At 39.7% G+C, this 27,346-nt stretch overlaps 1 pseudogene; it reads right to left on the bottom strand.

The window, feature by feature from the left end:
• Positions 1-11,410: 11,410 nt before the first annotated feature.
• On the bottom strand, positions 11,411-17,402 carry LOC138411818 (tissue factor-like; annotated as a pseudogene).
• Positions 17,403-27,346: the final 9,944 nt, after the last annotated feature.

Raw genomic sequence — 27,346 nt, 5'->3', positions numbered from 1 at the left:
TAACGTTAAGTCAGTACGATTTAGCGTGATGATATTATGGCTCAATAGAGTTCATGTAATTAAAGGAGACGGACGTCTGTGAAGAGAGAGAGAAACTGAGATGGTTGCTGGTGGATGGACCCTGCTGTTTTATTCTTCCCTGGATTTTCGCCACTGTGTGTGCTGCCTGTGTTCGGATTGTGACTGCCATCACCCCTTTCTGTGACTGTCGTTGCCCCATTGCTCCTCGTTTTGGACCTGTGAGTATCGAACTGATATGACAATGCACATGCTTTTATTTTATGCTCTTGATTGAGTGAAGTGGCCACTCAGTTTTCAGGCCTCACCGCACCCGAGCATCACTACAGGCCTGCAACTAAGTTTCAAGTTGATCATTTCTGAAGTGGGCCCACATGTGATGTTTGTGAGTTAATTTACAGTTGATAGGAATTGTGTTTGTTTTTATTCAGAGACCTGTGAAAGGTAAAGATTTTATTTAACCAGTGAATTAAAGGGTAAATTGAGAAGTCAAAGGAACAGTTTAAACAATTTAAAGAGACCCTGTATTTTATTTTGTGCATTTATTTTGTTTTGTAAATATTTTACTTCCTGAGAGGAATTCACAGCCTTTTCATTTATTTCCTATTGTAAATAAACACCTGTGAAGGTTTTGACTTTTAAAATACAGTTGTGGTGGTCTTTAATATTAATTAGAGGAATTTAAACAAAAGATAAGATTCGTTTCAAATATTCTTCTGAGATCATATTCATTTTTTTTTGTGTTTACGAACTCAGGCCTAGGAGATCTGGGTTACATAAATATAAGACTTCATTTGTCCAATTGTTTAATAAGGTTTCATTGAAACCCAAGATAACAATTAGCACACATCCAGTGCTCACAGACAAAAATCTATGTCCTTATAAAAATCAATTAATTAGCTTAAACTGTACCTGAGTCTTCACCTGGAACAAAAGTTGTGTTCAAGGATCAATTTTAAAGTAAAAGTAAAATTAAAATAAGTTAATCATTGATTAGGCACTTCCATACCCTTGGTTTATTATTATTTAGGGTCAAAGAATAACTCAGACTAAAGGTCCCATTCATTTAGATAACATATATAATCATATTCAAACCACTACTTCAGGTGATTTTCAGTTGCATAACCTGTGAGTCACCGCTTTTCCCACACTAGTTGGCTGCCTAATCACTCCTGGCCCTTTGCTACATACATCAGAAGGGGGTTATCTGTAATCAGCATGATCTTTCACAAGATCCATGAGTTTAATTAGCACAAAAAAAAAATGTTGTTAATAATAATAATAGAAAACAGTTCAACATATCTGAAAATAAAATGTACAATTATTTGAAACAATATGAAATTAAGAGCAAAGTATAGTGATAAAAGGCTGTGTAATGTTTTACAGTTTAATATTTAGAAAGTAACAAAATGTCCTTTCAGTTTGTCTGATACAAATACATTGTGTATACATCAATCTCTTGTTCTGATTCTGTTTGATGAGTGCATTTGATGGCTCATCAGATTTTTGGTAAATTGAGTGGATTTATTTTGAGAATACTCGAAGTGCACAGTATGACACTGCACCCCACATTATCACGGACAGCTTTGGAAAAGTACTAGTTTGCAGCAACGTCACTCACATGAGAAGATACTGTAGCTCTGTGCATCAAACAGTGTCAGGTCTAGGATATGATAAGCTTTGATACCATAAAGACTGGAACTGCAAGCCTAGCTACATAGTGTAAATTTTTTTTTTTTTTTTAAACTCTAACACTGTCTGATTTACACATTACATACTGTGAGCTGGCTGGTAAACGAGCAGCCTGGAGGATTTAGTTTGTGGTAGTAGTTAGAGCTCTAGACTCTATTAAACGAACAGGACTTTTGAGCACACAGGAAGTGTTTGAGAATTTAGTTCAGTTTGTGATAGATAGATAGATAGATAGATAGATAGATAGGGAACCTCCAGCCTTAAAATAAAAAGTCATAACATTTTTGATCTGTGATAACACACCCTGACAAGCTTGACCAAATCTGAGACAGTCAAAGCCATAGAAAGTCAACTTGGACCCTTGTTCCTGTTTTACCCATTTAGTTTTTTATTTTTCTGCATCATTTGGGCCTCTGTCTGTGAGAGAGAGGAGCCATACAATCACACCTGTTGTTATTCTTTGGATGTTTACATACTGAGTTCTCCTGCAGCTAAGTGCGCTCTCTGACCTCACCCCGTATCTGGTTTTTAATCCCCCTCACTTTTGTACATATATATATATATATTATTTTTTTTATGACCCCCCACTTCCTAAACCCCCCTTCTCCTCCTCTTCTCTTCCCCCCCCCCCCCCCCTTCTCGTGACCTCACTAGGTAAAAGTTCAAAGTCGTAAAACTGTCACTTTTTGACGAAAGGTGTTAAGTATATCTCTCTCTCCTCTTCTATTCTTACAGACTCTTGGAACCACAAGAGAGCCTGTGTTTTGGGACCGAAAACACCTACTGTAGATGCTTGAGAGAGAGTCTGAGCCAGGGACAGTAAATATGGTTGAGGTTCCATCAATAAGGTGAGTAATTAAAAATGTGATACCTTATAATATACTGTGATGTAAACTGTGTTCTGAGAATGTTTTTGAAATCTGTGGGGATTTATGTAGGTAACATAAGTTTGACAACTTGTACCATTTCTATTGGGGAGCCAATAGAAATGGCTATGCTCAGTATCAAATTCTAAATCCACATCAAAAAATTGAGGAATAAAAAAATATGAAAAGATGAGGAGGACGGTTGATTTTCATGTGATGTTAACTGTGTTGTAGACTGGTTTGTTTTAAATGTCCCCAGGCAAAATGGAATGTGCGTAACTTGTAGTGAATACAGTACCAGTATAGTGCCTGGAAAAGATAATTTTGGATACATGCATGATACCTCAAGCTGCAACTGACAACTAACACAGAAAGTGAGGGTAAACAAATGCACCTAAGAGACATTGTCATCATTCACAGGGTCTTCTCCTGATCGTTTCACTCTGTAATGTGTATACTGATGACTGCCGCAGCTGGCATGACAACAGATTACTTTTCAAATTTGCTGATGACTCTGTGACAGTAAGTCTCCTCCATGTGGATGAGAACAGCCATGGTCCCATTGTGGATTGTGAATCTGTATTGGTGTGACTGTGCATTTTTAGTACTAAATGTGACAAAACCAAGGACATGAGTTTTAGGCATCAGCCCTCAAACTCTCAGAGTACTATCATCAAGGGGCAGGTGGTAGACTTTGTAAAGAACTACGGAACAAGTACCTTGGGATGATTATTAACTATGATCTCTCTGATGACTATGTCCCTGATGATGACTGTTTGCATTACAGATAGCAAGTGGCTGATCCCTTATTCAGTAGAACATGTAGTAACATGTCCATGTTCCATGCTGTTTGTTTAAAAATAATTTACTTGTCATCTTGTACAATGCTCAATGATATAGATATCCATTCCAGATTTCTGCAACATACTTTGTAATTTTATCCATAATTAATTATGTAAATAAATCCAGTTTATGATTTGTGATATATGACAATTTGATTGTGACTGATCATATTTCAAGGTCAGCTTTAATTTGCCTCAATTTGAGATACCTAAATTAAGTTTAAAGTGAGAATGTCATTGTGGAAATCCTGAACTTGAATAGTGACTAATGAAGCATTGTGTTAGTTCATGCAGGACACGGAGTCATGTGCTCAGCTACTGATAGGTTTATGGGTGCTCGTCAGTCACTCACCAATCACAGCCCATTCTCTCACCAAAGCGGTCCGTTTAAATACGACCTCATCCTCACTGATCCCTGCTCAGCTATAACACTTTTAGCACTGTAATGGAAATTTTGCATTTGTGTATGTATAATTGCATGAGCAGACATGTACTGTATGTGGAGGACTGACCAAATGGTTGACCAAATTGTTAATCTAAAAGGGCAACTTTAAGGTTTACGATGGTGGTTTAAGAGACTTGAGTTTTATGGCCTCCAGAAACCACAACTTTATGGTATCTCGTTGTATCTCTGATTGGGATCAAACAACTGGGATCTCGCAGGGGGGGGGGGGGGGTCATCCACAGAACATGTAAACAAAAGGACAGGACGTCTCCTCCACTGAGTGAAACTACAGAAGGGTAATATATACCAAACTATAATAGTTCAACTGAATTGTAGATATCTAATGTTATTTTAATGCTACCATTACCTGTCTTGACATGTACTGTAGATGTTTGAGAGAGTGTCTGAGCCAGGGACAGTAGACATCACTGAGGTTCCATCAATAAGGTGAGTATTGAAACACATGATATTTTACAATATACTGTGATGTAGATTCTCAGAAAGTTACAGAAATTTGTTGGGAAAAATTGTTTGCAGATGCTATGAATGTCATGTTAATTTCTGACACTCAGTTCACATTTATAGAGTTGGCTTGTTTTGTCAAGAAATCATCCATGTAAAATAAAAGAACATGGAACAAATTATTTATCATGTATTGCTATATTTATTTCTTTACCATTTTCACATTCAGTATGGCCAGAGGCATTATGTTTTCAGGTTGTCCATCCATCTGTTTTGCCCATTCATATGAATGCGATATCTCATGAACAACTACGTTATGTTAGTCAAAGGTCAAAAGGTCAAGCTCACATGACTTTGCATTGTTTTGAATACAATTTATCAGGATTGTCCAGGATATTATCACATGTGGCACAAACATTCATTTGGACTCAATGATGACTTGAATAGAATTCAGTTGTCAAAGATCAAATGGCAAGGTCACTAGGACCTCACAAAGCACACTACTTGCCTAATAAATGTGATATATCCCAAATGCCTTTCACATTCACATGAATTTGGGTTTCATTTTGGTAGCCAAATGTCACAGTGTTCTCACAAAGTATGTAAATATTTTTCCTTAAATTGATATCTAAAGATCAGCTCATGGGAATGTCGTCAAACTTGGTAAAAATATTAACTTCAATTCAAAGATGAAGGATTGTATTCCCTTTGAAGTTAAAGGTCAGAGTAACATCACTGTGAATGTGATATGTTAGGACTGTCAGTAGGGAATTTCATTATATCTGGTAACTTGGACTGCTTGAGGGAATTTCTTGAGATTATATCAAAGAATAAAGTGATTGAACAGAGTAAGGTATTGAGATGAATCGCATATGATTCAGACTTCACACCAAACACAGCAGATAGTAGATTCAGTAGATGGGACGCGGGACCAAAAATATTTTGGGAACTTTTTAAAAAGAAGACCATCAAAAGTTTTCAGGATCTAAAAAATCAGTATGGATTAAACAATCAAGATTTATACAGATATCTACAGATGCGGTATTATATGGAGAAAACTATAAAAAAGTTTAATTCAGATGAGCCTGAGTCAGGAATCATTAAGTTCTTTATCTCAGCATATGATTCAGACCAGGGAAAGAAACTAATCATAAAACTATATAAAGAAGTGGAAAGATTAAAGGGTAACAATATGACATATATAAAAGAAAAGTGGGGAAAAGAGGCTGGGTGGCAATTATCAGAGGAGGAATGGAACAAGGTAAATGAAGGACAGTGGAAAACAACATGCTCCCTCTCATGGAGAGAATATGGTTGGAAGAACATTGTAAGATACTTTATTACACCAACACAACAGAAATCTCAAGACACACGACGTTGGAGACTGTGTGGGGAAAATAAGGCCAACCATTTTCATATCTTTTGGGGATGCCCTTGTATTATACCTTTTTGGCAAGAGTTAAAGAAGAGTATGGAAACAATTCTGAAAGTGCAAATTCCACTTTCATTTGAAGTTTTATATTTGGGAAAAGAGTTGTTTACCCCAATCAGGAGACAAGGAACAATGCAGGAGAGGTGTGAAAATAAGGACAAGAGTGAAAAAGCGGTTCATTTTACTTCACATTTACTCTACTGTAACTTTACTTGAGAATTCATGTCCAATTATGTCTCTGCTCTGCGGTGGAAGTATAGGAATGTTTTATACTGTTGTAAAATTATACACATTATGTAAAATATTGATGGAATATTGATATGTGGAATCAATAAAAAAGATAATTGAAAAAAAAAAAAAAAGCTCTGGGTGTTGCAGGTCAAATTTGGGGCCTTTTGGGTTCAAATGTCTGGTTAGGGTAACTACACATGCTCTTACTGCTGCTGGTGTTAGAATAACTTTTTGAACTGTTCTCTAAGTGCTGCAACTGACAGTAAACATTACAACCATAACATGAATATGCTCTAGTATTAGAATATGAGAAATTTAATGTTACTCTGCTACTTCAGCTAATTTGCGGGAGGATGAGGTCGTATTTAAAGAGACCGCTTTGGTGAGAGAATGGGCTGTGATTGGTGGGTGACTGACGAGCACCCATGAACCTATCGGTAGCTGAGCACATGACTCTGTGTTCTGCATGAACTAACACAATGCTTCATTAGTCACAATTCAAGTTCAGGATTTCTACGATGACATTCTCACTTTAAACTTAATTTAAAGTATCTTGAATTGAGGCAAATTAAAGCTGATTTTGAATTATGATCAGTCAGAATCAAATTGTCATATATCACAAATCATAAACTGGATTTATTTTCATAATTAATTATGGATAAAATTACAAAGTATGTTGCAGAAATCTGAAATGGATATCTATATAATTGAGCATTGTACAAGTTACATTGTACAAGTACATGTTCTACTGAATAAGGGATCAGCCACTTGCTATCTGTAAACCCCCAACCCCCAAGTGAATCTCCTTATATTATGCTAGGTGTTGTTTGGGCAAAGAAAAAATTAAAAGAAAAAAAGTCTAATTTTTGCATTTTAGCAGGTGCTCTTAATAAAAAGGTTCCCTTTTTAGCACCATGCATCTTATCCACTGAAATATCCACACTTACATCACTGATATAAACATATACCTATTGAGATTTAAATAAAGTAAATGGAGAATTACAGGATTACCTCCACATTTGCTATGGTTTGAGATACTGCTGCTAGTGCGACATCTAGTGGCAGTGAATATCGCTAATGAATATCATATGTACATAAACACTCTCAGAGGTGGGAAGTAGAACCTGTGGTGAACTTCAGCTGACATAAAAACTCAAAAGCTTTAGTTTGTCAAGTTTGGACGCGCTCCTGATGTAAATATAAAGTATTTAAATCTAGCAGGGCCCATTCTGTTCAATCTGTACAATTTTGACGATTGCCCACTGGTGGATTATTTTATATTCAATTCTTGCCAATAGATCACTTTCTCCTAAGTCTTATACACTGGACCTTTTAAGAAAATACTTTATTCAATACATTGTACTCATTTTCTTGTGGACAGTTTTTCATGCTCAAAAATCTTTGCTTTAACCCTCCGTTTAAGTGAATTGTTTTTTACTTTATTTGAAGTAAGAGTAGTTCAGTTAAAGAAGTCAAAGTACATTTCAGAACCTGTACTTTTATACTTTTACTTGGTTAAAGAAGCCGAAACAGTGGTTAAACTTCAGCTCAAGTTATTTTTAATACAAGTATCTGTACCTCTACTTGAGTAAAGAATGTGTGTGCTTTTATCACCTCTGCACACACATACACACACACACAGTGGATTTTTTTTAACAACAGGGAGACCACAACTTCACAATAACACAACGATACCCACAAGCAACAGTTAAATTCGAAAAAACAAGCTGCAAAGCAACCAAACTTACGCCATGCGGTAGCAAACTGCCAATAACAACTGCCTGGACACTCCAAACAATTTGTAGAGCAACACATAATGTCCTGAGCACGTAATTACATAGGCATCAGGACAAACACCAAATGTTAGCTCTCAACTTGAACCCGGTTATGATGCTGTGGCAAGACTTTAGAGTACAGCATGAATGTACAGTTCATGCTCAAAAACCTATGTGCTGGATTTTAAAAAGTCCTGCAATGGCAATGGTTCAAACATTCCTCCACAGGGATGTAAAAGACTTAAAGTTATTGCAAATAGAACAGTATTTAGGTTTTGGGGTGGATTACCTTTCAATGGGGGATTTAGATTAACTCTTTCCTTTCAATAAATCCAATGATGTACTCACATTGTCTTTACCTTATATTAAAATGTGTTTGATGGTCTGCAACATTGCTCAAAAAACATTCCTCTGTTACGTCATGCTGTCAAAAAATAACTCGATGATGTGAAGAGCTACTTGTTTCTCTTATCTGTGAAGATAGTTCTTGATAAATCTTTATAAGGCTATATGTTTGGAGTCATTGCTATGTGCATGATTGTATTATGCATGTTATTAATTATAATATTTTTGCACGGCACTAAATACAAACGATTTCTGCATCATCATGCCACTCTCAATTAACATACAGAAACAGAAGCAAATGAGACAGAACTGTGGTTGTTCTCTAAAATGTGATACAGTTACATTTTGCTCTGTTGTTGCCTTTTAACTGAAGTGCCAGTATGTATGACATGTGTCAGATCAGCCTATGTTGTGGTGGCTGGTCATTATCCTGTCTGGTCCATCGGCCATCACGGACCAACATCCTGTCTGGTCAACAGACTGAGGCCCCTGCTGAAGAAATACAGAGTCACTGTGTACTTGTCTGGCCATGACCACAATCTGCAGGTATGTAAGTGAGTGCACGCTCAATCATAAAAAATATCATGTGTACATAGATTCATCAAGAAAGTGTATCTCAGTGTGTTGTTATTTGTCTGTCTGTCTCTTTGACAGTTATTTATTCTTTTTCATATCCCACTTATCACACTGTGTTTGAGAAGAGTATGTGCAAGATTGCCCCTCTCTGTACAGGAGGTGGCATTCACTAGTGGGTGCTACAAAGACTGTACTTGTTGATAGTTCAAAGCTAGTTTGCATCATTTTCTGGCACCAAGACTGGCATGTGCCCACATTACACAATCACAGGTTTTATACATTTCCAAAAATTAGAAACCATCCAGATAGTTATTGGGTTAAATGATACTTTGTTTCAACGGATATTACTGATCAATATAATTAGTCATAAAGATGAAATCTTATTTATTTTATATGAGCACAGTGTTGACATATTGTTCCAGGAAGATGAGCATTTGTTTTTCCTGCAGTAGTATAACTTACAGTCCAACAATTGGCTTCAACTCATGTCAATGAAATAAATGATTGCACAATGTGATGGCTACTGAGTAAAGACAGCATTAAGAATGGTACACTGTAAGCCTTATCTTCACTATGCAAGTCTGTATGGCACAAAATGACCGTAAAAAAACTAAAGTCACTGCACAACAGAAGCAGAAAGGGAGGGGGGATTGAAAAGATGGAAACAATAACATAGAATGATACACTGTGATGGAATATCTGGTAACTTAATCTACCACTTGTATGATATGGTTTTATATTTAATTTTATAATTACCTCAACATTATAAAGTGATCTGTGTGTCTGTAAAACACGTTGGAGCAAGAGGAATCTACTGTGCAACGTGAGTGTTGCAGTCTAAGCATACAGATGTGTTGATTGTCAATATGTGTGTGTCAGTGTAAGAGGGAATCAATGTGCTGCATAAAGCCCTACAATGAAATAAGATTGGAAACAAGTGGTGGATATGAAAACAGTTCAATCGGGAGAGACTTTAACTTGACAGTTGAATATTTTTTTTTATTTCTATGCAATTAAGTCTTTTGGCATTTTGACCCCTATGTGATGTCATCGGCATCAGAGGGGTTGATGGAGAAATAATTATGAATGACTCTGCTGGACTGGACCATGGCTTCGGATTAAACCGGAGGAGATTGGGTTGAAGGGGAGTTACAGCGGATCACTAATGACAGCTGACTGCCGGAGAGAGGAGAAAGGATTTCAAATTTAATCACAACCGCACGACTGGCTGGATGAGATTGTGGCAATATCTGAATGGCCATTCAAAATGCCCAAAGCTGATTAATAAGAAGAAATATATATAGAGAGATAGATTTGTGAGTAATTGAATATTTCAAATTTCAAATTTATATAGCACGGTATCACAACAAGCAGTTGTCTAAGGGTGCTGCACAAAAGTCCAAGTCCAAGAAGAAACACAAAATCCAACTTGTTCCACACCAAGCAAGCATGAGCAACAGCGGGGAGGAAAAACTCCCAGGTGTAAGAAACCTCCGGCAGAACTGGGCTCTGTGTGGACGGCCTCTGCCAGGAACGGTTTATGAGAAAGTCTTCCTGAATTCCAAACATGAAAGAGTACCTGTGGCAGCCTTCACTTGTCATAAAAACTCAAGAGGCGTTTAGTTTGTCCAGTTTTTACTACTGTAAAAACATGGTGGCCTCTGTAGAGAGGACCTGCTCCCCATGTAAATATAAAGTATTTAAATATAAATGGCTCATTCTAAGAAAACAACAATCGTACAATTTAGTTAAAACACACTAGTGAAAACATCACTAGGATTACTTTGTATTCAGTTTCTGCTCCCTTTCACCTAAATCTTACACACTGAACCTTTAATGAATTTTGTCGCTGTATCTTGGTCTAATTGAGCACAACATTGATGCCTTTAATGCTGTCTGTCTCTGTATTTTTAACAGTTCATCAGAGAGGATGATGGGAGCTCATATGTAGTCAGTGGGAGTGGGGTGGTCAGCGATCCTGACACCACTCACAAGGACAGTGTTCCTCAGTCCTGGCAGCTCTACTCCAGTCCTGTCAATCACACAATAGGAGGCGTGGCTTACTTCCAGGTCACTGAGCATAAGATGACAGTCACCTTCATGCAGACTAATGGGAAATGTGTTTACCGCACAGAGCTGCCAAAACGTATAGTCAGAAGTAATGGAATGCTCTAAAACTGAAGATATGATTACTGATATCTTTGGGCGATGGCATGTTACTATTAAGTGAAATGTGTATATTCATAGTATTTTGTACTGTATGTAATGTTTTACACATGTAACAAAATATAAACTGTTTTATGTCTTTTGTTGTGCATTGTATTTCATGATGGAGGCCTCAATGTGCAGGATGAATTATAGCTTTACTTGCATACAAGTAAGTAGTAGTGCAATAGTAGAGCCAAGTAGAGCATTGTTAGGTTTGCAACCAAAACATCTGCTCTGCCATTTTCACTCAAAATTGGACCAAACTAATATTTGATTGTCATATTACTGCTTTTATTTGTTCAAGTTTTTATTTACTTTGCTTGCTTTTCAGTCAAAGCACTTCCGTTTTTTTAAAGTGCTATATGAATAAAGTGTATTACTAGTAGTAGTAGTAGTAGTATCAATATTATTATTATTATTATAGTATTCAAGTGAGTTTACTATGAGTGAGTGACGACAACAAGTTTCTGGAATCAGTGTGGGCGCCCATCTGCCTTGACTAGAGGAGAGTAATGGAGGAGAGGAGAGATGAATGGATAAGAGGGGAGAGAAGAGAGAGAGAGAGACAGAGAGAGACTGTTGTCATAAAAATATAAATATAATGAATAGTGATACATTGAGATGCAATTATATTATTAATAATAACAGTTTATCATCATCATCATAATCATAATATGGTGGTAGTATTAGTAGTGAAATTTGGAGAGAGAGGGAGAGAGATAGAGAGATGGAAGCACAAACAATGGACTTTAGTTACATGAAGTAATATGAGAAAAATATGGGGCCACAGGCACAGTTCAGTGCATGTTGGGAGTTGTAGAAGAAAATTGTTGTTGTTTTCTCTATTTCTTTTGATATTTTTTTGCACCTTTCAAGTTCCTGCTTTTCTTCATGACATCGATCTTTGTGTTTACTGTATCTACTTTCCCAGGAGGATGGCTTTTGAGACAGCTTTCCTGCTGCTTCCCCAAACCTTTTATAGTTTGTTTTGGGGACATTGAGCAAGCCCGCTGTAGACGACCTGAGGGAATGATTCGTAACATATTCCGATAAACAGTCAGAGATGTATGACGGTGCTGTACCATTAAGAGAATTAAAAACAAGTAAAATAATTTTAAAATCAATCCTCAGTGATGTTCGAAGCCAGTGTAAAGACACTAAAATAAGAGTAATATGGAATCTTTTCCTATTTCTCATTAAAACCATGGCTGCTGAATTTTGCAAAAGCTGTAGGCTAACGATGGATTTTTTTGGTAATCCTGAATATAGTGCATTACAGTAGTCCAGGCGAGAAAGTATAAAAGCATGAATGAACTTTTTGGCAGTTTCCAAAGTGAGGTACAGTCTTACTCTTGCAATGTTTCTTAAATGATAAAAGGCAATCTTTGTGACATTGTTTATGTGCGGATTAAAATCTAGTCCTGAGTAACACCCAGGTTCTTTATTTTTGATTTGTTTTGCTGCTCCAACTTTGCTGATAATCTTTTGTCCTTGAACATCAGTACCAATTACAAGATTTTCAGTTTTATTTTCACAGGCAATTTATAACTTGGTTTGGCGCATCAGAGTCATCTGGCACTAAATAAGGGAAGACACATGATGGATCAGGTTTTTCTAACAAAAAGTAATTTATAAAGAACTAAAACAAAAAAGAAATTCAACTGATAAGGCTGACAGGAACTAAATTCCAGACCAAAACATGATCAAATTAATGCTACAGAAATCAAAACTCATCTGAATGGCAGGATGAGCATGGCTATTATTATATGAGGCAGTGGCCAGCTACCTCTACTTCACTGATGGTCCCCAGCTCCAGTTAATGTAAAACTTAGAGAGTTTTAGATAAAGGACCCGTGCGTAGCAACATAACAAAAACCAGTGCCATGTTTAGATGACTAAATTACGAGTTTTGATTTGCATATGATGCTTGCATCTTTTGAATAGAGCCATGTGGTATATCTAGACATACTCCCAGACCAGCCAACCATTTTATTTAACCCGAGAAGGGACATTGCGATTGTCTGCTTTTTTTTCAGCTACACCCACACACACACACACACAGCAATACACCCAGTGTCCTGTCAGATCCGGCTTTAACTGATTCTTTGCTTTGCCACGAATAAAACAGGGTATATAGGGATACATCCTGTTTCCATCCTTTCGCACAACTTTCATTTCAATTCCATTTAGATGCTCCAGTCTATTCATGTAGAAAATAACACTGTTGACATCAAGAAGCTATAGAGATTTTAACTGCATGCTTGGTTTTGAGCAAAAATACTTCACAATGTCTTATTTGGTGTGTAAGTTCACACAGAATACCAATGAAAAGTAAATGCCACCAAAACTTCAGTGTCAGGACTAGACTACTGCTGTGTGTGTTGCTCTCCACTGACGCATCTGGCATACAGGCAAGTCCAGATCAGTCAGTTCTATTAAATTGGTCTTAGAGATGTGGGCTTTCTGCAGAAAACACAGAATGGAAAACATGCAGTATGTAATGAGTAAAAATGTATGCCTGTTTGAGACCGATATCGTGATGTCTCCTTTTACTCACCTTTCCAGTGCTTTTGTTTTTCCGATAGGTGACTTTATAGTGCAGCTGGTCAGCAAAGATGTCCCTGATGTTCAGCTGGTGGCCATCTTTAAACAGGGCGGTGAGTGGGTCAGTCACATACAGGGTGGTTTTCTTTTGGCTTTCAATCACCTCCAGCTTGAAGTCAGGTTTGCCTATCTCAGCTATGGAGAAGGGAGGGAGACTGTCACCTGTGCATGTACACCACTGTATCTCTCATGGAAGTTACCATTTTAATTATGTTAGAGGCCAAAAAATTGTGAGCATTGACAACGCTGAAGCCATTTTTAGATATGACAGGTAAAGTGAGCAATATTGGCTACAGAGTTTACCCATAGTCTGACTTTCAAACATGCACAACACAACAGGAGGTTCTCTGCACAGACATGTTCACAACAGCAACACACACACAAACACTCTCTCTCACAGTGCTTTCACATTGAATGGAAGCGTATTGCATTCACTTGAAAAAAAAAAAAAACTCTGTTTACAATGCATGTCTAAATCAATATTTTTTTCAGTTTTTCTCACTTTTTTTTTCCCTATTTTTTGGAGTAATTTTTCTTCTGTTTTTCGGACTATTTTTTTTTTTCTGCGTTTAGAGAGCATTTGAAACAATAGACGCTTTCATTCCTTTATTGAGAGCTAGATGTAATGGAAACAAACATGACCTGCTTGTTTAGTTTAATCAAGTTTTACTTTGATCTGGGTTTAAGACACTGGGAGATAGTCCTGTCTTTAAGTCATATAGATGGTATTATCATTAGTTTGTCGAATCTACGCAGGCACCTGAGGACTTTGCGGTTGCTCAGAAGGAAAGCCCATTCAGATCTGCTGAGATGGGGCATGTATGTGCAGGCAGGAGTCACCATAGGTCCATGGGAGTCACTTGCAGGTTGGAGGTTCCGAGGGAGTTCGAAGTATCTCGATAATTCAGAAATTCAGAAAAAAAACTACTCCGAAAAACAGATAAGAATTACTGCGAAAAACAGAAAAAAAAAATTGTCAGAAAAACAGAAAAAAATATTCAAAAAACAAACCAAAAAATAAATTACTCAGAAAAAACTGTTTTTTTTTTTTTTCAAGTGAATGCAATACACTTCCGTAGAATTCTCCTGAAATTCTACGGACATTATACTAGGAGGCCAGGAGGAGAAAGTCTGCAAAAACTGGGGAGTGTCTCACTTGGACATTTGCATTCACACATGCACCTCCTCTGGCAAATATACTGAGGAACTGCTGAGTTCGGTGCATGTCAGAAAGCAGCTTGAGAAAGACAGAGCTGCGCTGCAACAAGAGGTCATTGGGAAGGACCGGAGCACTGACAGGCTCTGGGACAATTTAACAGCTGTTATTTCCAACACGTTTTGTCAATTAGAAAAAAGTCTTCACGAGTGTAGCAGAAGAACGTACTGTCTTTGTAGGGGCAGAACCGTGGTGTGCTGGTGTGAGGGGACTCAATGAGGTCAGTGGTGGCCCCCTCGGGGTTTCGGACAGGACGTCAGCTGTGTAGTAGGCGTTCAGGTCAGTCAGAGAGCTGGACAGATCACACACTGTTTCTGTGGTCTGGATACAGTGAGGAGTCCTCTGATTGTTCCCTGAAACCCTGTAAAATTTGACAAGTTTCATATGGACATGAATGATGGATGAAAATAGTCTTATTTAGTCTATAATAGACACCAGATGAGCAATAAATTAGGTCTTAAGTCTGTCTAGTCTGGGTATCATTTATAACGCATACAGTCAGAAATAAATAATTTATTATCTGTGCAAAATAACATTGATGTGAATATACTGTGGAACAATGAGCTGAAAGAGCTGTTTGCAGCTGTTGGCATTTGTTAATTCTATTTGATTGTTGACATTGCTCTTGCCTCTTTCATTTTTCTCTTATTGAATCACAAAGGTCAATTGTCTTTTAGTTATCTTACTATTTAAAGAGCTCTGGCCTAAAATATACATTCCAGTAAAAGCTTTTACTGAATCAATAATGGAAAGACTCATTCCTGCAAGGTCACATAGCGGGAAAGTGTGAGGGCATTTGCTTTCCGTGGACACACTGACAAGATGAATGTTTCTGGGAATTAAATGCCATTTGTTAAAAGAGTTAAAGGGTGAGGGTTCGGATGCAGGTACTTACGTAGAGTACTCCACAGTGTAGCTGTAAGTGGCTGATGGTTTTGGTTCCCAGGACAAAATGGTTTTAAAGTTGGTTGATTTCCAATTTTGTGCTTGGGGATAGGAGCCTGGAAAATGAGACAATTTGTGTAAGATACTATACTAACATGATTTAAATGAAGGTTATAGTGACACACAAATGTTGACTCCTGTCATTATGAAAGAAAACAATACACCAAAGGTGTTTTATATACTTTATTAACTTATACAAGTAATTTCCATAGGTGAGCTGTACAGGGGACTGTCACACAGTGATAGGGCCTTAGTGCCATAAGTTTTAAACTATTAAAGGCCCAGTGTGTAAGATTTAAGTGAAAGGGAACTATTATTTAATGTTGAATAATTCTCATAATGTTTTCACTAGTTTATTTCATCTAAATTGTATGAATTGTAGTTTCCTTACCCCAGAAAAGGCCCTTTAAATTTAAATACTTCGAGGGGACCCTCTCTACAGAGGCCACTATGTTTTTTACATTAGTCCAGACTGAACAAACTAAACACCTTTTGAGTTTTCATGACAATTAAAGGCTGCTTCAGTTTCTTTTTCATGTTTGGAAAGAGAGCGTGAGGTGAGGGGTAATCAGTTGCAAAATGCAATTTCAACACTAGATATCACAAAATTCTACACACTGAACACTATTTAACACTAAACTACACTTTTAAGTAATAAACACTTAACACCTTAATTGAGGCCCGTCACAATATGTAGGACTACACACATTCATTAGAGAGAAAAAAGCTTGGACCAGAAATAATTAAAAAAGCCACAAGTTCAGATACAGCACTTTGTCAGTGAGATAAGATAATGTTGTGAATAGAGCACATTGCGATTGTCAGTGTAAAATATCCTTGGTCCTATATTTTATTGGACTGACTGTTCTGTCACAACCACAAATGTGTGGTTTTTATGACTACAAAGCAGCAGTAGAAAGTGTGGCGCCCAAAGAACATAAGAGAAGGGCTGTTTTTATATCAGCAGTCTGTTACCTTACCTTACCTGAGTTGTTTAAGTCAGATCAGTCATTTCTTATTAACAACAGCTATACACTGTGGTAAGTCATTGCTGTTTCTTCGCAGTGTGAGCAAATACTGAGAAGAAACAGCAGTCCCCCCCCCCCCCCCTCATGTTACATAATGTTTTAGGTACTAACAAATGCCTCAACATTAAATTGTTACAGGTAATCTTAAATTCTTAAATGTGATTTACAGCCTATTAAGCACGAGTGTCCACTGGTGTTCAAACATTTTTTTTCAAATATTAATCCTGCAAAGTGTGTAGTGACTTGTACTGAAAACTCTATAAGACATGTAAAGAGTATTTCTATGTGTGCCGGAAATCTAAACATAAACACTAAACGAATGACTGAATGCTGCTCCTCCAGTGACCTGTTCATGTAGATCTGTTCATGTGAATCCAACTTTACATTTGCTATACATTTACATTTTCACACTCACAATACTACAAAACAAACTGCTCCACACAGAGAATCATAGTATTTGATATTGTATGTACATATCATATGTCGCGCTACTACAATTTGACTTTAAGGTCATTTGAGAGAACGCGTGGAATGAAGGGCGAGCAGCGTGGACTCACCTGAGGCGGAGCGTGTGGAGAGAAAGAAGAGTGTAGAGACGAGAGCTGCTGTGACTGACATCATCTCCTCTGATGTATTCCTAAAGGTTCTGTTCTGTGTCTGTGCTGCTACTGAGCGAGTACCCTGTGCAGTCTGTCGATCGTCTGACTCTCTTGCTGGAAACCAGTGGTTTTAGCAACAAGCGGGGCATAGCCAAATATGGAGCGTCCGGCCGTGGCGTCACCAGACTGACACAGCCACAGTATTGCAAATTACTATACAGCATGCTGTCCTGCTGAGGTCATCCGCCACGCAATCAACCTTACTGATGTATTATTAGTTATTATTGTTATTCATATTATTGTTATTATTATTATTATTGTTGTTGTTATTGTTATTATTATTTCGACGTTTTGGTCAGTGTGGTGGCAATTTCTGTGAAACAAGCACAAAGTCAAACACTTCTTTCTGAAAGTTTAATTCAGCATCTGCAGATGGACTCATCAGTACACATCACCTGAATGACATGCACAAATGAGCAAAGAACATAGGAGAATCTGTGTTCTTATAACTCTCTGCCCCCTCCCACTAAGCATTCAAAGGTATATTACCCTCCTGTAGTTTCACTCAGTGGAGGAGACGTCCTGTCCATTTGTTTACATGTTCTGTGGATGACCCCCCTGTGAGACCCCAGGTGTGAGATCCCAATCAGAGATACCATGAGACACCATAAAGTTTTGGTTTCTCGGGGCCATACAACTCAAGTCTCTTAAGCCACCATCGTAAACCTTAAGGTTGCCCTTTCAGATAAACAATTTGGTGAACCATTTGGTCAGTCATCCACATACATGTCTGCTCATGCAATTACACATTCACAATACCAAGATGGCGCCACGAACGGTCGCCTCGGTGTGTTGGTGTGCACTTTTGTGTTTGTTTTTAGTATTTAATTCTGTTTACTGCGACCCTACTCGGATTACTTTCACGATGGACGAGCTTCTTTCCATCAGGGACACAACACCATCCGATTTATGTCCCAACTTTATCGCCTCTTCCGTGGATTTAGTGGACTTACTCATCAAAGGTGCGGTGGTCCTCGGACACGCAGTGAGACTCCGGCGGAGACGACGAGGGAAGCGCGCTGGGGCCCTGGTGCGCTTCAGGGAGCGGGGATTACGCTCACCTCTCCCGAGCATCCTCCTCTCCAATGTCCGCTCGCTGTGCAATAAGATGGACGAACTGCGCCTCCTCATCCGGACAAATAGAGACTTTTCCCTTACTTCTGTCTTGTGTTTCACGGAATCGTGGTTGACTGAAGCCACACCGGACTCCGCCGCACAGATGACCGGCTTCCAGCTGTTACGCGCGGACCGCGACCCGATCCTCTCACACAAGGCAAAAGGCGGAGGGATTTGTTTTTATATAAACCAGGGCTGGTGCAGCGATGTGAAAGTCATTTTACAGTCCTGTTCTCCGGACCTGGAAACTTTTTTCATTACCTGCCGACCGTTCTACTCTCCCCGTGAGTTCACCTCTTTCACCCTGGCCGGCGTGTACATCTCCCCGCAAGCTGACGTGCGCGAAGCACAAAGACTACTCGCCGAGCAGGTACTGGGGGTGGAGAGGAGGAGAGAGAACACTTATTCCCCTGTTATTGTCCTCGGGGACTTTAATAAGGGGAACTTATCTCAGGAACTCCCGAAATATAAACAGTTGATCAAATGCCCGACCAGGGGGGAGAACACTCTTGATCACTGCTACAGCATCATCACCAAGGCGTATCATGCAGTTACCCGCGCTGCTCTGGGCCTGTCCGACCACGCTCTTATTCACCTGATCCCAGCTTACAGGCAGAAACTCAAACTTTCTAAACCTGCTGTGCTGAGATCCAAGAACTGGAGCAACAGAGAAGCTGTGGAGGAGCTGCGTGATTGCCTGGATAACACTGACTGGGACATTTTTAGAACTGCTTCCAACAGCCTCGATGAATACACAGATGCAGTGACGTCATACATCAGCTTCTGTGAAGACAGATGTATCCCAACACGCACCAGGGTGAGCTATAACAACGACAAGCCCTGGTTCACTGCAAAACTCAAACAGCTTTGTTTGGAGAAGGAGGCGGCCTTCAAGAGTGGGGACATGGATAGTTTCAGACTGGCAAAATACTCGTTTGGCAAGGAGATTAAGGAGGCCAAACGACAGTACTCAAAGAAGCTGGAACAACAGTTTGCAGCCAACGACTCCTCGTCAGTCTGGAAGGGGCTGCGAGTGATCACCGGCTGCAAAACCAAATCCCCCCACTCTGTGGAAGACCTGAAACTTGCAAATGAACTGAATGACTTTTACTGTAGATTTGAAAGACAATGGACCAGTTCTAACCCAGACTCCGAGCCCCCCCACACAGCTATTACACCTCTTCACCCCAGCCTGGACAAAGACTCAACCCCCCTCCCCCCCATCACACCTCTCTCTATTCAGGAGAGAGATGTAAACAAGCTTCTGAAGAAGTTGAACCCCCGCAAGGCACCTGGACCCGACGCTGTCTCCCCCTCCACACTGAGGCACTGTGCAGACCAGCTTTCGCCAGTGTTCACGAACATTTTTAACACCTCACTGGCTGAATGTGCTGTACCCGCCTGTCTCAAAACATCCACCATCATCCCCGTTCCCAAGAAGCAGAGGATCACAGGCCTTAATGACTACAGACCGGTCGCCCTGACCTCTGTAGTAATGAAGACCTTTGAGCGCCTCGTGCTGACCCACCTCAAGACAATAACCAACCACCTCCTCGACCCACTGCAGTTTGCCTACAGAGCCAACAGGTCCGTAGATGACGCAGTCAACATGGGACTCCACTTCATCCTCCAGCACCTCGACTCCCCCAGCACCTACGCCAGGATCCTGTTTGTGGACTTCAGCTCCGCATTCAACACCATCGCCCCAGCTCTTCTCCGGGACAAGCTGACACAGCTGAGCGTGCCTGAGCCCACCTGTAGGTGGATCTCTAACTTCCTGACTGACAGGAAGCAGCGCGTGAGGCTGGGCAAGCTTGTCTCGGAGTCACGGACCATCAGCACTGGAGCCCCACAAGGTTGTGTGCTCTCCCCTCTACTGTTCTCCCTCTACACCAACAACTGCACCTCCAGCCATCCCTCTTTCAAACTCCTGAAGTTTGCAGACGACACGACCCTCATCGGATTAATCACCAATGGGGACGAAGCCGCCTACAGAGAGGAAGTTAACAGCCTGGCTTCCTGGTGCAGCCAGAACCACCTGGAGCTGAACGCTTTGAAAACTGTAGAGATGGTGGCAGACTTCAGGAGGAGCCCAGCCCAAACTGCCCCCCTCAGCCTGTGCAACTCCCCAGTTAAAACAGTGGAGTCCTTCAGATTCCTGGGGACCATCATTGCACAGGACTTGAGGTGGGCGGAGAACATCACCTCCGTCACCAAGAAGGCCCAGCAGAGGATGTTCTTCCTGCGGCAACTGAGGAAATTCAACATGCCGCAGAAAGTGATGGTTGAATTCTACACAGCCATCATTGAGTCCATCCTCACCTCATCAATCACCGTCTGGTTCGCTGCCTCCACTGCCAAGGACAAGGGCAGACTGCAGCGGATCATAAGGTCAGCTGAGAAGGTCATCGGCTGTGACCTGCCGGCCCTCCTAGACCTGTTCCACTCCAGGACCAGTAGGAGAGCAGGCAAGATCATTGCTGATCCTTCACATCCCGGTCACCACCTGTTCCAGAGACTTTCCTCCGGAAAAAGGTTTCGGGCCATCAGGACTAAAACCTCTCGCCATCTGAACAGTTTTTTCCCCGTAGCAGTGGGGAAACAAACAAGCCCCCTGCATCCCACTGACTCTGCACCACACTGACTCTACCCCACCACACCCCACCCCCTGCACATAATTTATAATTTATTACTTATATACCACTGGCATTATCACCAATCTCTGCACCTTCGCACAGCACGTGCCCATAACCCTGTTAATCTGTTAATGTATATATGTATATTCTTTATTTTATTTTATTTTATTTTATTTTATTTTATTTTATTCTATTTTATTTTATTCAATTTCTTACATATTGTTGTTTTTTTATATTGTTGTTTATGTACATAAGTAGTGCACCAATGACACCAAGGCAATTTCCTGTATGTGCAAACATACTTGGCAAATAAAAGAATTCTGATTCTGATTCTGACAAATGTAAAATTTCCATTACATTTCCCCCCTTTGAGCATTTCATGCTCACTAAACAACAATCATTTTTAGACAAACGCATCATCTTGAAATTGAGAATTTCATTCTAGATGAGGGCCCGGAAATTTAACATATCCAATTGCATTCTTGATTAAAGTACACAAATAGTACACAATCAATACACCAGACCAACAACACTTAAATACAAACAAAAATCTGAATCGATGTCAAAAATTCCAATGACACATTTTTTCACATTTAAAATTCACTATGACCACCAATTCCATGCTTCAGGAATCTGTGTGTCCTTGTTCTTTTCCTCAAACAATAGGCAATTTAAATGAAAAACAGTATGCATCAAATTGTCAGATGTATGTATGTATGTATGTGCAGCAATCAGATCAGATTATGTGACCAACACCTCCTTGGCTGGTGAGCATAATGTCCAAAGCCATCCTATTTCGCAGAGCCACATTTCTGAGGCCCTGAATATTGGGAGAAACAAAAATGAAAACCCAACCCCCACTAAGTACACTCCCATCTATTCTGTGTGTGTTGTTCGCACATTTCCCCACCATGGGAAGAGTCCCCCAAATCCTTTGGAGACACTTTCAATGTGGAACACTCAAATCTTCATAATAGTGAGTGCAATCTGTATGGAAGTAAGTGAGGTTAGGTCTCTCATTGATGATCTTTCCTCGCAGTTGTCTTCATGGCTGCATACCATGAATTGACTTCAGGCTTTGTCAGTTCAAACAAGAGTTTCCATTTTTTGTTTTTGCTTATGATGCTCAGTTTAGTTTGGTGTTGTTCTTCCTGCCAAGGTTTCACCTGCCATAGCAATGTTGGCAGGACGATGATGACTGTGAGCAAGGACAGGGAACACATCTTTTCCCTCGAACTGCATCCCAGTCGTCCCATCAGGTGTCACTTTTTGTCTGTCGGCGTCATCGTTTATCAGCAGCGTCACCCTAGCCAACCCCCTAATCAATGTGCCGCCTCTTCGTGAGATTGGAGACGTGTGGACCTAGAGATTTCCACCCCCTCCTTGCTCGCGGACACAAAGCAGTTGAAGGCTGAGGTGCACTCACTGACATCAATGCACGCTGTGTTCTGAAGAATCCACTCCTTGCTCAGGAACCTCCCTGCAATGGCTTGCAAACATCCAAGTTGATCTTTCAGCAGCCTTCACTGCCATCTATGGATTTTGGTAGGGCTTCCTTCACCTATCTGTGGATCTCAAAAAGCATAGGGGACAGGTTGCACAATAAAACATTTCCCTGAGCAGTGCCTTCGCAACTGCTGAAGAGTCCTGTTTAAATGTGGAGAAACACACATGTCAATAAAACCAAGACAGTATTGCTTTCCCTCACTTTGTTCTTCCATAAAATCCCTCAAACAGTTCACTTTATATAATCTGGATTCCTCTTTGTATATTATTATAGTACCAATTATATAACTCTAATGAAAATTTTTAAATAATTTGTGAGTAATTTGTGAGTTTGACAATTCTTTTGTAAACCAATATATCTGTATCTCTTCCTACATTTGGCATCCCCCCTTTGACACTTGGTTCTGACCATGTGTCAACTATGAGGAAACAGATATCTTTCTAAACAGGATTTCCTATTTGTTCCAGACCAAAATGTATAGCCACCAAACAATCCACTTTCCTTCAAACTGTTTTTTTGTTTGTTTTTAACTGAGCTGCCCTTATCTGCAGCTCCTGTAAATCTGTATTTAAATGTTAATGACCCATCAAATACATTAGGTGTTAATGACCTATCAGATTCAGAAACGCCTCGGACAAGCAGACTGTGCTTTGCTGCAGCTTTTGCAGCAGCTTCTGCTCTCACATTCCCCTGTGAAACTGAAAAGTCTTTAAAAAAATAATGCTTCACATTTGCAGAACGCAATTAGTTTGAATAACAACACAGCATCAATCAGAACAGCAACCAATGTATGGTAGGTAATGGGTTTGAGAATTTCCCTTTAGCCAAAAATCTGCCAAATCATATACCACTCCCAATGCATACCTGCTACCAGTGTATATGTTGACACCTGTCACTTACATATTTGCATTTCTCAATCAATGCAACCAATTCTGCAGCTTCTGCAGAATAATGTAATGAGTGATTCAGCCAAATTTGTCATACAAAGTTGTAACGTCAAAACCCACTTGGCTTCTACCAGTTGCTGGATCTTTTAATGCTGAGTTGTCCACAAACAGCTTCATATCTGCATTTATCAGCTGTACTGTATCTGAGTCACTTAGCTTTTGAAAAGTGTTCAGTCTGACAATAATAAATTCCACAGTCCTAATTGCATTTATCACTGCAGAAATCTTTTGTGATTTACCTCTAAACCTCTGATTAAGTTATTTTTATTATTGGGATCTGATGTTTTTTCCCTTCCCATAACCCCTTTTGGTCCAAAGTTCCAAAACTTTCAATACCAATTGTTTTTGTTCTCCTTTGCTTAATAGAACATGGAGATCAGAATTTGATACCTTAAACAATTTGTCCAGTGAGTCAATCTAAGCTACTGAGACAACACAGTGATTACTGTTCTAGTATAACCAACCTAACCTATCGTTAATCTTTAATCTAACTTTCTCTATCACATTCTTTAACTACTTACTCTAACCTTCTCTACCATCCTTTGTGTTAGCATAACATCTGTAATTACATCTGGGTGAGTACCTCAGCATCTCACAAGAAAGTGTTACTTACAGAGGTGAGGGAAGAGTTCAGAATCTTCAATTGATATGCATATATCAAATCCTCTAGTTACATCTACGCCTTGTGATGTTAAAATTAGCATATTACTCAATGAACACATCAAATCTCTACCAATAATATCTATCAGCCAGCGTGGTGACAACAAAAATTAATGTTTAAAATTTCCTTAACCTCATTTTTTTTTTTTTAAAACAATGGTACAGTGTATCTCTCTAGCACTGTCGTACCTGTTGCTTCAATTGTTTTAAAACATCTCTAACATTCATTTTTGGAGTTATATTAAACTCTTCACATTAAATGACTGATTCTGTTTCACCTGAATCTACCAAAAATGTGGTGTCTTTACCATTTACTTTGATTGTGTGTTTTTGCATATATGCATAAGTTCTAACAGTAATTCACATGGTGTGCGTGTTACAGTGCTCTTACGAATTTGGTGAGTAGGTTGAAACTTTCTCTCTGTCTCCGCGTCTGCACCAGATGAATCCTTCACTGTCCCCAGCTCCACCGCTACTCAATCGCACTATGTGTATTGGTTCTCAGGGCAATCCCTGATCCAATGTCCAATTTTGCCACATTTGAAACAAGCGTCAGTTCTTCCACGTCCCCTTCCTCTCCCTCCATGACCTTTCTTGTGCCCGCAGACTTGGTTTCGATATGCTGTCAGCTGTGCCACTGCAGTCCCTCTGTCAACTGCGTTGCCTTTTTCTTTTTCTTGCTGTTCAAGAGTTTTTCTGCATGATCAGCATGACCCCATGCTGGATTCACCATTCTCCGCTCCTGTGCAGAGACGGATCTTGCCACTTTCGAATACTGAGTCCCCATCTCAGTCATCAGCAGTCTCTGCTGTTCAGTGCTGGTTCCAGTTGCACTGCATACCGCTCCCCCACTTAACACTTGTGGGAGAGATGAAATGGTAGGTTCTTTCATATTGGTGAATGTCCATGGTCTATAGATCAGCTGAGTGTTTCCATCTCCTGCAGCCACCTCCACCATCGGTGCTTGCGGGGTTGCATTCAAATCATAAATTGCCTCCTTCCCGGTGCGCCGTGGAGTATGTGCTGCCACATATGGAGTGGTGCATGATGGAGGCCTGTCCACCTCCTCTGCTGCAACAAGGTCGAGGTCTGGATGGAGGTTAGGGACGGCTGGAGCTGCCGCCTGCGCCCTCTGCACCGGTAGCAGCTGAGTGTCCTGCTGGTCATCACACTGCACCGCTGCTGGCTGTGGTTGTCCTCTCGGTGGAGCTGAGTCCAGATCAGGGTCTAGTCGGACACACTGAGACTTGGAGATTAGTTCAATCCCTACCTTTTGCAAACTGTCCCTGATATTCACTTCAGTTAACCAAAATTCACACGCTCCAGTACAAATATCCCTACATTTCTTTTTTCCTTCTAATTTGTCCCCACTAACTCATTCCTCTCTAACTCTTTCCTCTCTAACTCTACGCTTACCATCACTTATTAACATATACTGAACATTAAGAAAAGAAAGCTGAAGTGGATTAGCATTTTCCTTATCTTTCTTTCCTTTACAGATGTTTAAACCCATTTCTCTAGTAGGTTGTCTCAGCAGTTTTAACACAACTCTTATTTATCAATTTAAACTCCCAATTTGTTCAACAAAATACAAAATTTGGAAGACCAAAGTTATGCTGATATGGGAAAAGACATTTAGAAATTCCCTAATTTATTTTAATCCGTTCTTTCTTTTTAATTTCCTTTTGTTAAAAATTTGTTTTTAGGATTTTAATTTTAGGATTTAAGTCTTTCTTAATAACCTCAAAAAACCAATTATACCCCTAATATACTTAAGTTTACTTAAATTTACTTACCTTTACTTACCTTTGGCGGTTGAGAACTTCTCTCACTCTCTCTTTTTTTTTTTCTCTTATTAAAGCAGATTCATTGCAGTGTCGAGATTATCCTGGCTCAGGTCTCAGTCCTTCAGTCCCAGTCACATCTCCAGTGCAAAACTCTATTTACTATATTATATCATAGTTTGTTAAATCATGAGCTCGACGTCAGAACCCAATATAACAAGTGTATTAAAATCAACAAACACTACTCCTTAACTCTGTGACCTCCTCTCAGATCACCAACCTGTTTACTCTAATAACTACGTGATCTCCAAGATCATCAACAGGCTTATTCTATATTAACTCTGTGGTCTCCAAGACCACCCGTGACCTCCAAGATCACCCGAAGCTTCCTTGATTCTACATCGGTTCCAAACCTTGCCATGCAGACACGTCTGTCACACACGTCTGTCAGATCCAGAGTGTCCTCTCACACGAGTGATCCTGCCGACAACGCCAAAATTGTGGTGGCAATTTCTGTGAAACAAGCACAAAGTCAAACACTTCTTTCTGAAAGTTTAATTCAGCATCTGCAGATGGACTCATCAGTACACATCACCTGAATGACATGCACAAATGAGCAAAGAACATAGGAGAATCTGTGTTCTTATAACTCTCTGCCCCCTTCCACTAAGCATTCAAAGGTATTTATTACCCTCCTGTAGTTTCACTCAGTGGAGGAGACGTCCTGTCCATTTGTTTACATGTTCTGTGGATGACCCCCCTGTGAGACCCCAGGTGTGAGATCCCAATCAGAGATACCATGAGACACCATAAAGTTTTGGTTTCTCGGGGCCATACAACTCAAGTCTCTTAAGCCACCATCGTAAACCTTAAGGTTGCCCTTTCAGATAAACAATTTGGTGAACCATTTGGTCAGTCATCCACATACATGTCTGCTCATGCAATTACACATTCACAAATGTAAAATTTCCATGACAGTCAGTCAGCATATAATTATTGGACACCAACCAATCACAGCTATGAAATCAGCTCTATTCATTCATTCATTCTCTCACTTCACCTGGCAGATTCTTTGAAATCAAGTGAAAGAAAGAAACATGGAACATCTGTAACAAATTCCAAGTAAGTAACTGAGGCTGATTTCAGAAAAACCATTGTTGCAACAAAGTCCTCAAATTACAATGCATGCTCCAAATTAAGGGCTTCTATTACCTCAACACAAAAGGCCTGATATAACAAGTTTTCTTGTTCTGTGAAGGTGAGAGACAGTTTATAGGCCAACGTTAAACAATAGTCCACCTGAGTCGCAGTGGTTTCTGTGAATATTTCTGCTACCAACACCTGAACTCTTC

This window comes from Paralichthys olivaceus, chromosome 10, assembly GCF_024713975.1.
Source record: "Paralichthys olivaceus isolate ysfri-2021 chromosome 10, ASM2471397v2, whole genome shotgun sequence".
NCBI classification, from domain to species: Eukaryota; Metazoa; Chordata; class Actinopteri; order Pleuronectiformes; family Paralichthyidae; genus Paralichthys; species Paralichthys olivaceus.
This window is presented reverse-complemented; position numbering and strand designations above follow the sequence as displayed.